The following is an 11,325-nucleotide window of genomic DNA, read 5'->3' as shown; positions in this document are numbered from 1 at the left end:
CATGAAGATTTAATTCTTAATATATTTACACCTGGACAAGTATTCAAAGTTATTTTCCTGTCACTAAGTCTTACAATCATGTATGCAATGCATTAAATCCAAAGGATATACAGTGAACTGATTTTGCAAATGCTCAATTAAAAATGTTGAATTTCATACATTACTGTAAGGCCTTTTTGTCATTACAGTGGAACCAGATAACAGAACCATGAGCAGCAAGCAGCCTGGGCTTGTAAAGAATAGACATGACAGACAAATTTGTTTGCACCTTTAGACAGAACAAAAAAGGAAGTTGGAGATATAAATATAGTTGGGTTTAGTGAAGTATTTTATAGGGTCCCACAAATATTACATTGAGCAGTAATTTACATCAGTTGGAAAGCAATAGTGTCACAGACTGAAAACTGACAGTACTGTCTTTTAAAATTTTATGATACTTAGATCCTGAGCAAAGTTTGGAAATATAACAGAAAAATAGATTTGTTGAACATTGTGTAATACTCACCAAGATCTATAGATTTCTGTCAGTACTAAACAATATTAAGTTAGTTATGTGGCTTTTTTCTCTGACTTGATTTGTAAATTTAATTGGGTAGAAAAAATAAATGTAATATAGTGAAGAGAAACATTTCTAAAAATAAACATTTGCAACAGAATAACCTAATCTCACTAGTGTTTCCCATAACAAAATATAAAATGTTTAGGGGAAGAGGAAAAGGAGAAAATTTAAAATACAGTAAATCACAATATTAAAAATAAACAATGATAAAAGTGATGGAACTTCTGCTATATTAAATTATACTCTAATTGTTTCCAATCACATGCATTTATATGCCTACATCAGGAAAAAAATCATGGTTCTAGAAAGACATGGACTTTCATTGCTATGACCTTTGTTTAAACCTACAGTACATAGTACAAATACATTTTTAACAGTTTATTTTCCTGAGAAAAGAAAATGTAAACCCTTAAATCCTCCAAATCCATTCTTAAAGGCTTTCTGTGCTCATGCCTACAAGAGATCAGCCAGTGTACTGTTGTTTCTATGCTGAGGGTCAGGTGGAGAACTTGAGTACTTATTCATTTATTAACAAGTTATGTATACAAACTGAAATATATCTGTTTGACTATGGCCCTATCTGCCTTTTGTAGAATATTTTTCTTCTATGATTGAAGTTCTTCAGAATTAGGGGCTTCCTCTGCTTTTTATTCCTCTAGTTCTCTATCACCCTAAGAAATCCCTGCCTCTTACATAAATCCTGGAACATCACTTTAATACTTCCTCTATCATCCTAATCTTGATCAGTAATTGGGGAACGTGCCCATCCACCCCTCATTTAGAACAACTGGATGAACTTGTTTTTAAACAACGCCTGTTCACCTCCTCTCACCATAGACTACAGATTTCTATCTATTACTTGCCATTGAAGAGATACCAGAACAGGGGTTGCCAACGAGGGGTACACATACCCCCAAGGGTACTTAGAAAGGCAGTAGGGGGTAAGGGTACCTAGAAAGGCAAGCAGGCAGGGATGGAGTAGGCCTCGGGGTGCAGCAGCGGCGTCTCCGCCAGCGCATTCCAATATTTTGCTTCTTACCCAGGGGAGGAGTGTGCTGGGCACAACCAGCCCCACGCAGCACATTGCAGTGCCTCGCGGCCACCCACCTCAGCTTGCTCTCTATGCCTGCTCCCAGGATCAGGGCCAGGGGGGTGAGAACAGCAGTGCCCCTCTGTAGGCCACACATGCACCGCTCAACTGACTGCATGGGAAGGGGGGCTCACGGGCAGTGGCTGCCACCACCCCATGCCACTGCTGCTGCTGCACCCCATGCTACTTTCATGCAGCCAGTTGCACATGCGGCTCCGTGGGCTGCTGACGTGCCTCGCCCCCCGCGCACTGCCTGTCAGCAGTCTGTGGAGCCGGTTGTACGACTGACTGTGGAAAAGCAGGATGGGGTGCAGCGGCAGCACTGATAGCCACTGCGTGTGAGCCCTGCCCTTCCCATCTGGCCAGCCGGGTGGTGCCTGTGCGGCCTGCAGAGAGGCACCACTGCCCTGGCCCCCCCAGCCCTGATCATAGAGACACACTCCTCCCTCCCATTCTCGATCTGGCAGCCCCCAGCCCCTTCCCTCTCCCCCACCCTGCCCCTTCCCCCCCAACACACACTTACCTGATGGGGTGTGTGTGTGTGCTTATGCATGCATGCATGCATCTCCATGTGTCTGTCTGCATGTGTGTGTCTGTGTGTGTCTGTCCCTGCATGTGTGTGTCTGTGTATGTCTGTGTCTTTGTGTGTGTACGTGCCTGTTCCCTGCCTGCCCAGCCGCAACAGGCACATGGCGTTGCATGGCTCTTGGGCTGGCAGTATGCAGAGTCCAGCCTACAGCAGCAGCTGCCTCCACCCCACACACAGATCTGGGGGCACATGCCCTCGGACCTCCACCAGATTGCGCGCAACAGCGGGAACTCTCCCCACCCCCCACCCCACACACACCTCCTGGACAAACTGGTCTTGTGGCTCCATCCTGCACTCCTACCTGACTATGCAGCGCCTTCCCCTGCCCTGCCCCAGCCCCAGCCAGCCCCACTCCCTCCCTCACCACAGGGCCTCGATCTGCGTTCCCCCCACCCCCCACCTGGCCCCTAAAACCAAGAAAAAAAATATAAAAGGGTACATGACCTGAAACTTTGAGGCAAAAGGGGTACACTTGTTAAAAAGGTTGAAAAGCAGTGGGACCAAGAGTGTCTCTTCCTACCAGACTGATCTGCAACCCCATAACTGCAGATCCAGAGGGAGGTTTTGGCAGGGTTGAGAATGCTTGGGCCCTTTCATTTAGAGCAGTGATTCTCAACCAGTGGGTTGGGGCACCCTTGGTGCCACCAGACCCTTAGAGAGATTTGAAGAGATAAGTGAGCTTTGAAGAGAAAAGCAGATAAGCCAGGTTCAGACTTCTCTCTGCCTGACAGTTTCCCTACCCCTACTGCTCAGCCCCTGCTTAAGAAAGTAAGCACTTTAAAATGCTTAGAAAGGCTTGAGTCCTTAAAGGTTGAGAACCACTGATTTAAAATAAGTTATCCTGCCAAAGTGTCAGGGTCTAGTGGCTTCTAGAGATTGCTCACTCAGATAGCTGCCAGCATTGAGTCAGTGTCTCAATTGGGCAGCTATTCACAGAAAAGATATTTTAATAACTTGAAGTGAAGAAAGGAGCTTAATAATCAAGAATCAGATTGTGTGGGTCCCAGAGTACTTTGATCAAGTGGCCTAGAGAGAGAAGAAGACATCTGTGACAGACTGTATTTGTAACATTTCAGGGTTAAATGGGTTTATGTTACAAACATGTTGCATGTCTCAGTTCCCTGACTGGTTTGTATCCAGGGAAACCATGGGTTAATTGTGTTTCGAAGCAGAGCTGTAACAATCGACTTAACTTCTCTGTTAGGGTGCTTGTACTTGTGATTGGGGTTTAATCCCCAAGGTTGGATTCTATGCCTCCTAAATTGAAATGATGGGTTTTTAATTAAAACCCACCATTTCAATTTTTCAATTACACTATGGCGAGGGGTCTGAGCTTTTTTTTTTTGCTTTTTCTTTTGCTTTTTTTTTTGCCGGAGCCTGCCCAAGGGACACTTTCTTGGATTATAAAGCCCTGGATGTTGCTGCTCAAACCTCTCAGGTGCCTTTCCTTCCCCCCTCCCGGCAGCTCTCTCCTTCCCTTGCCTGTGGGTATCTCTTTTTCAAGACCTCTCTTTGTACTACCCTTCTTAGCAGTGCCTCCCTGACACCAGAAACAGCTCCGAGTCTCCTCAGGTCCTGGGCTGGAGTCCAACTGATTTGTGAACAAGGACAAATTAGCTCATTGTCACGTAAGAGCCCTTTCTCCACTAAGGGCGCTTGTACACATGACACCATTAACATGTACACATAATGAAAATGTCACTTTGTGTGGCTTAATGGCACCACACTGTATACATTCAAGAGTTTTGGGGGTTTTAAATGACTTTGCATCATTGCAGACTAAACTACATCTGGCTGTAGTTTAGTTTGCAACAATGCATTACAGCTGTCAGCTCACCCCACAGCCATGGGAGAAACAGGTAGGCTCTACAGAAAAAAAGGATCGGGCCCCTTACCACCTTGTGTAAACCAAGCATTAGGAATCAAGAAGCTCTGTGTATTATAGCCTGTTTCAAATACTGGACCTCTATTCAACCTGCTTCAGGCATTTCAGCATTAACTCGGGGGGTGGCTTTTCCCCTAAACTTCTAAGCCTGAGGTTGTTGAATAATATGCTAGTGCTTTTCTCTATAGGGATATTTGCTAAAACTCCACAGCAGGAGATATTCTGGTGTTGACAACAACATTGGAAGGGAGTGCTAATTGCAATTTTGACAGAAGACTCCAGCTGAAGCTTTTTGCAAATTCATTTTCTAAAACTGAGCATATCATGGTATAAGGAGCAGAAATGAAACTGCAAAATGCTAAAGGGAAAAAAATACCAACTTGCTTTTAATAGCATTGCTTTTCTAATTCTTGCAGGCTTTCCAATTAGTAATGCTTCTAGCTTTAGGTGACTGTTCTGATAGCAGAACCTGATTTATCTATGAAATTGCTGAGAGAATAACAGAAAGTATCGACACAATGATACTCGATTCAGATATTTCATTCATTCCAAACTTTTCAATCAAGAGCATAAAAACAGCACAATATCTTACTGGAAAATCTACCAGTCTACTATTTACCTGTGTATGAAATCAAGCAGAGGAATGCAGTTTACATGCTCTTTACTGTGCGTGAGAAAACCAGGACTGGAGTAAAAAGCCTAAGGAGTGGAGAACAGGACTTTGTAAGGAGGGGAAAAAAAAGCGGGGGAGCTGGAGCGGAGACCCATTGTATTATTAGTATTTCTCTGCTGCCAGCAGAAATCCACTTATTTCATTCTCAGCTAATCTACACAGCGTGCATCTACACATGTTATTAGCATGGAGCAATAAACTGACGCAGTTTGCACCAGTGTCAGGGGGTCCTAGGCATAGCATATACACATGCACCCAGGACCGCAGCAGTTAAAGCTAAGGTTAAGGACCCCCAGGTTGGAAGCAGGCTCAGGGTGTTAGGGTTGTGGCACTGGGTGGCAGAAGGGCTGGCTGGGGCACAAGGATGCTACAGTGAAGGGCTAGCTGGCAGGCAGCCCCCGCACTGTAGCACCCTAGTGCCCCAGCCAGCCCCAATCACAATCTACATGTGTGCTGAGGTGATGTAAATTACTCTGCTGTAGGATAGTACTTGTCCTGAACAGTACTATCCTATGATAGAGTTAATTAATTTACTGTACCCTAATACTGGCACATGTGTAGATGGTGACACTTTACTGTGGAGCTAATTAGTCAACTCCACATTAAAGCTCACATGTAGATGCACTCACAGAGGATGACAGCCTTCATATCAGAGGATGTCTCTGCTCTCACATGTGCAAGAGGTTGGCAAAGTTGATCTAAAGGTTCTAACCATGTAGGTTAGAATATGCTCCCAACATGATGCAATTTTTGGCTTTTCAGTATCCTTTATTTTAACAAAAGCCTAGAAAATCAGATACAAAACCTACATTAAAAACATTATTAAGGTTTCCAAAATCAAATACCAAAAAGGTGAGAAATGCCAGAATTAAAACTGCCTCTGCAACCTTGTTATGGACCCTTATATGTATAATCTTAATTACTGGCATATGATTATATGCTACTTTTCCATTGCAAAGGATGAACCTGCTATGGGAACGAATCAAGGTGAGGGGGGCTCTCAGCTGTAGGACTCCAACTTCCTTTACAACAAAAGCTGGAAGTTGTTTACTTTTGGAGAAAACCTGGGGAGGGTGAGCAGGCAGCCTCAGCCCACACAGAATGAGAGACTCAGATTCAGGCTGAAGAGAGTGCCACAAGGTCAGGTCCCAGATGATTTCTGGGAACAAACAACAGAAAATAATGTCATTGAGATAATGGGATCAAAATAAGGGATCCAGGGGGAAGCTGAGCTGAGAACATCTGGAAACAACCACCACTCTTGAAAGCAGTCCAGGGAGAAGGGAATAAGGTTGGGGGTGGGGAGGGGTTTACCCCTTTTTAGCTCGGGATTTCAGAGACAGACACCAAGCAGAGAGTCCTGATAGCCCCAATATGCCACAAAGGCATCCAAGGAGCTGGCTGACATCTCCCCATGCATAATGAATGAAGCAGGTATCTACAGGAAGAGAAAAATGATACCGTGGTTAAGGCAGCTGCTAGCTGCCCTGGAGAGATGGATCGTACCCTTGCCTTTGCCAGAGTTCCTGTGTAAGATTCATCAAGTCACCCAAATCAGTCTTTTCAGACAGTCAATAGCACCTTCCACCTCACCAACAAACTTGCCAAAACAAGACTGAATGTCAAGTGTGGAACAAACTCTATCCTTTTCTAAAGCCACCTAAAGTACCTTGGAGTCACGTGGGACCACACCCTCACTTACAAGATGCACCTTACCCAACTGGCAGCCAAAGTACAAGCTTGCAACAACCTGCTCTGTCAACTAGCTGGCCATATCCAGAGCCTCTCTGTCAACCAGCTGTCAACTAGCTGGGGAGTTAACCCCACTGTATTTTGGACATCCACCCTGGCACTGGTATATTCAACAACTGAATACAATGCCCCAGTGTGGTGCAGAAGTGCCCACACACAAAGGTGACAGGGCACTTAATAGCGTGTGACTCATAGCTGGCTGCATCCACTCTACCCCTACAACGCAGCTCCCACTCGTCAGCGGTATTACTCCCCCTGACATCCACTGTGAGCAGCAATGCTTCCACCTCCCTTACCGTGCTGAACTAGATCATAACCATTACCTACATCAGCACATCTGCTCAGACCCTCCAGTCGGGCAGCACCTCTGAACTAGGAAACCCCTTATCACCCACCTGCACCATCTGCACTCTGTTTTCAAAGGTTCTTCCCCAGTTGACTGGGCTGCACAATTATGAGAAGAATGATGGGTCTCTGAGAACTGAAGACTCAAAATGTTCATCCCAAACCTCTCTATGAGGGGCCGGGCAGATTCCCTTGGGTCTGCCCAAAAGACTCCAAACAGGCTCTGGCCGCTTCCGCCATAACATGCATCAAATGGGCCTGACATCAAGTTCCACTTGTGAATGTGGCACCCCCTCCCAGATGGCAAACCACATAGTTACAGATGCCCTATCTTCCATTGTCCTGGAAACCTCAATGCCCTCGACAACCCATCTCGATCTTGGCTCAGTTCTGTCTGTGGCAGGCCAGTAGGGGGCACTCCTGCGTTGAGCCGCCCACCTCACTGTGCCTGACCACCTTCCAGGCTCCGAGTGCCTCCCTGGGATGCTTCACGTCTGGCCGACCCCTTCCCTGGAGCATACCCACTAGCCTGGGGTTCCCACTGCCACCATCCAAGTCTCTGGACCCAATTCTGGCTCTGCGCACCTTGGAAAATGCAGGCCTGATCATCCAATGGGTACTAGACCCAATACAGGCACTTGGGGCACTTCCCCAAGTCTGGGTCTTATTAGAAAAAGTCTCCCTTAGTCCACAGACCTAAGGGGCCTCCTTGGCATAATTTAGACCCAACCCTCAATAAGTCTCCCACTCCGGTCACAAAGGAGAACTTTATTGATTACAGGGGGCAGGGTGAAAACAGGGTAAAAGGTAGAGCAATATCAGAGGAATCTCAGAGGAATCCCGTAGAGCAAACTAGAATGGCTGAGGTAGCCGTTTAAACACACATCTGAGTTACTGTAAGCTAAATATCTAGTCTGATCTCGAATAGCTTACTCACACGCATCATCCAGAGGTGGTTGGAGTTTTCCTCTGGAGGCAGGTCACTCTGAGCATGCGGTTATGAGGAGAGAGCCAGTTTCAGATTCACCTGGATGACCGCATGGCTAAAGGCTTCCCTTCTTCCTGGCCGGGCCTTTAAATAACCTTCCTGACCTCAGCAGCCTGGTCCAATCAAAGCTGCCAGTGCTGGTCACTAGCCAATCAATTAAAAAAAACATCACTGGCTACCTGGGCTGGTGAGCAGGGCTTTTTCCTCCCCCTCCCCAGGTGACCAGAGCATCCGCCTCCGAGGCGCCAGGCTTTTGTCATGTAGACAGGGAGGAAGATCCCCTGCCCTGAGGAATTCAACGCCAGCCTCTCACGCTGGCAGAGACAGATTTCTGGAGAGGAGCACAGACGGTGGCCTTTCTGCCACTGTCCAATGTGAAATATGGCTCTGGCGCATCATTTCTGTCATACGAAAAAAACCCAACCAAACAAACAGGTGATCTGTAGGCCATGTCTACACAGAAGCCCTCATGTACTCTTGTCCTGCTCTGGACAAGCTGCTTCCTAAACTGAAAGGAACATTGCCACATCCATGCAGTGCCATGGGTAGGCTAATTAGCCCAGTAACTGAGCCGTGCTAATTATCTTGCCTGAAGTACCACAGAGACTTGGCTACAACACTTCCAGCTGAGGAAGCAGCCTGCTCTGAACAGTGCTGCTTTGACACAGTAAGTAACCAGGAAGTCATTGCTTAAGTGTATATTCTTCAATTCCTAAGTGCCTAATTGGAGTCTGATTTATAGAAGAGCTGAGTATGCATGCCTGCTCAGTTAATTGCAACAAAGTGCTCTACAATGTTAAGTATTCTGAACAAAATCCAGCTCTACATATCTTGCATGGGGAATCCAAGATTAGTGGAAATGTTTTACATTCATCTCTGTGTGTTTCAGATCCCCATCTGTAAAATGGAGATAATGCCACCCCCTCATCTCACAGGGCTGTTAAAAATATAAATTAATTAAGGTTTGTGAAGTACTTTGAAACTATAGTGATGAACACCTTAGAAAATCCCCTGAAGAAATTAATTATTCTGTTATCAGAGCACGGTTTAAATAGTGTGCAGTAAATACAGCCTTAGGCTTCACACTGAAGAAAGAAGATAAAGCAAAGTATTGGACTGCTATTTATTAAGTATAATAAATCTTTTTCAGTGAATGAGTCCAAGGCCCCATGGAAAAATAATATGGGATAATGAAATTAAAGATGGTATCATAATGAATATGCACAAAGGGCAAATTAAGGTGGCGCAGTCAACTTTCATTCTGGCATTTCCTAGCTTATTAGTATTTGACTGCTCAACCTCCACATTCTGTTACCATTGTCTGCCTGCAATATACTGTATGTTGTGTTGCATTTTACAGACCAATTAAATTAGGAGACATAACATTGCTTGGCTAATTAAATGAACCCTGACATTCATCTAACGTTACTGTGATGCTTAAATGTTTAAATGATTAAATTTAAACAAGACAGAATGAGACACTTCTTTCCAAGAATACCTTCTAGCTTCATGTTTCAACTCACTGCCCTAAGTCAGACAGGGAAGGGATTTGAAAACAGATCTCCCACATCCCAATTATACGGCATAACTGGGATAAGGGTTAGAATGGACATCATAAAACACCTCCTTTGCCAGGTTTGTAAATGGTGCCTGAGGGCAGATCTATACTGCTTCTGTGTCAGGAAGTGGCACCATGAACACACACCCTGCCCATTACTCCTTCTCAATGAATACCAGATGCCAAAGCTTCACAGATGCCAGGCTCCCCCCCTCAGGTGTGTTTGTTGGTGTGCATCCAGAGCCCCTCCTATTGCAGGTACATTGCATTTTTTTGGTATTTGGTGCATGAAGAACAGGAGTGGGGGTGAGGGTTTCACAATATCATCTCTCCCATCACAGCTAGAGGTTGTAGAGACATGCCTAATACCTCAGCACTTTTATTTAGCCAAAAAATATATACCAAATTCAACCCATATCATAGATAGTTAGTGTCAATAAAAACTACATTTTTCATGGAATAAACTCTTTTAAAAAATCATTCAGTTCTCCATTGAGTAATGCTCACTAAGTACTTCTGTTCAAAATTCTCACCTTATTTCTAGGAAAACTGAGTAGAATTCATAACTCAACTATATAGTCATTAGGGCTGTGCAAAACAGCACCACTTCATTTCAATTTCTGTGTCACCATTTTGAAGGGAAAGTGTTTTGTTTCATTATTTCATTTCATTTCAAAGCACTGATCTGTTTCGTTTCATCAAAACCGTTTTGCTGTTTTGATATGTTTCAATGTTTCGTCCATAAGTTCTAATGGGTAATCATGAAAATGCCTATAACTTTGTCATTTCTTGCCTGATTCAGATGAACATCACAGGGATGGTAGCCTATTCTGAGGGCACAAAGCTTGCCACGTTTCAAGGAGATAGATGCAGGGGTTTCTGGGAAACTGCACCTCACAGTACTGACAAGCAAATCGGGTGTCACTTGCCGGCAGCGGCAGCCTCCTGTCATCCCACGCACAGATCTGGGGGTCCACATCCCCGGAGGGCTGTGGGGCTGTGCCAGACTCCTCCTGGGGGCACAGGCTCCCAGATCTGTGTTTGGGACGACAGGAGGCTGCTGCTGCAGCCTCGGACCGTCACTGGGCACAGCCCACACCCAGCACCGGGAAGACTGGTGCTGACGCTGGTCCCAGGCAGTAGTGTCAGTCTCTTGTCATCCTGCATGCAGATCTGGGGGCCTGTACCCCCAGGAGGAGTCCAGCAGCACTGGGAGGGCAGATTGAGCTCCATGGGGCTGGCGAAACTGCTCAGAGAACAGCCCTGGCTCTCCCCGCCTCCCGCCGCCAGGCTGCACTCTGAGTGGCTCCACCAGCCCCATGGAGCTCAGCCCAGTGGCCTGAGGTGGCAGGAGAGCCAGTGGTGGAGCTGCCCAGACAGCAGCCCTGGCCAGTGGCTCTCCTCCACTTCCTACCACCAGGATCAGCTCCATGGGGCTGGTGGAGCCACTTAGAGTGCAGCCCAGTGGCGGGAGGCAAGGGAGAGCCAGGGCTGCACTCCAACTAGCTCTGCCAGCCCCATGGAGATCAGCCTGGTGACAAGAGGCGGAGCGCAGCCCTAGCAGCCCTGGCTCTCCCATGCCTCCCACCACTGGGCTGAGCTCTGTGGGCCTGGCAGAGCCGCTCAGAGTGCAGCCCTGGTTCTCCCCCACCTCCTGCCACAGGGCTGCTTCAAAACTAGAAACATTTTGAAACTTTCATTTTGAATCTGTTTTGAAGCTTTTGGTTTCATTTTGATTTCTCTGTTTCAAGCTCAAAATGCATCAAAACAGCTTCAAAACAAAACACCTGTTGAAATTTCACACAGCCCTAATAGCCATATGTAGTCATGAGCACCTATTCTACTTTTTTCCCCCAAATTTAAGTGTATTGTTTATTGAAGGACAA

The sequence above is a fragment of the Alligator mississippiensis genome, chromosome 1 (genome assembly GCF_030867095.1).
Source record: "Alligator mississippiensis isolate rAllMis1 chromosome 1, rAllMis1, whole genome shotgun sequence".
NCBI classification, from domain to species: Eukaryota; Metazoa; Chordata; order Crocodylia; family Alligatoridae; genus Alligator; species Alligator mississippiensis.
The sequence above is the reverse complement of the archived record's forward strand: the minus strand, read 5'-3'. Positions refer to the sequence as shown.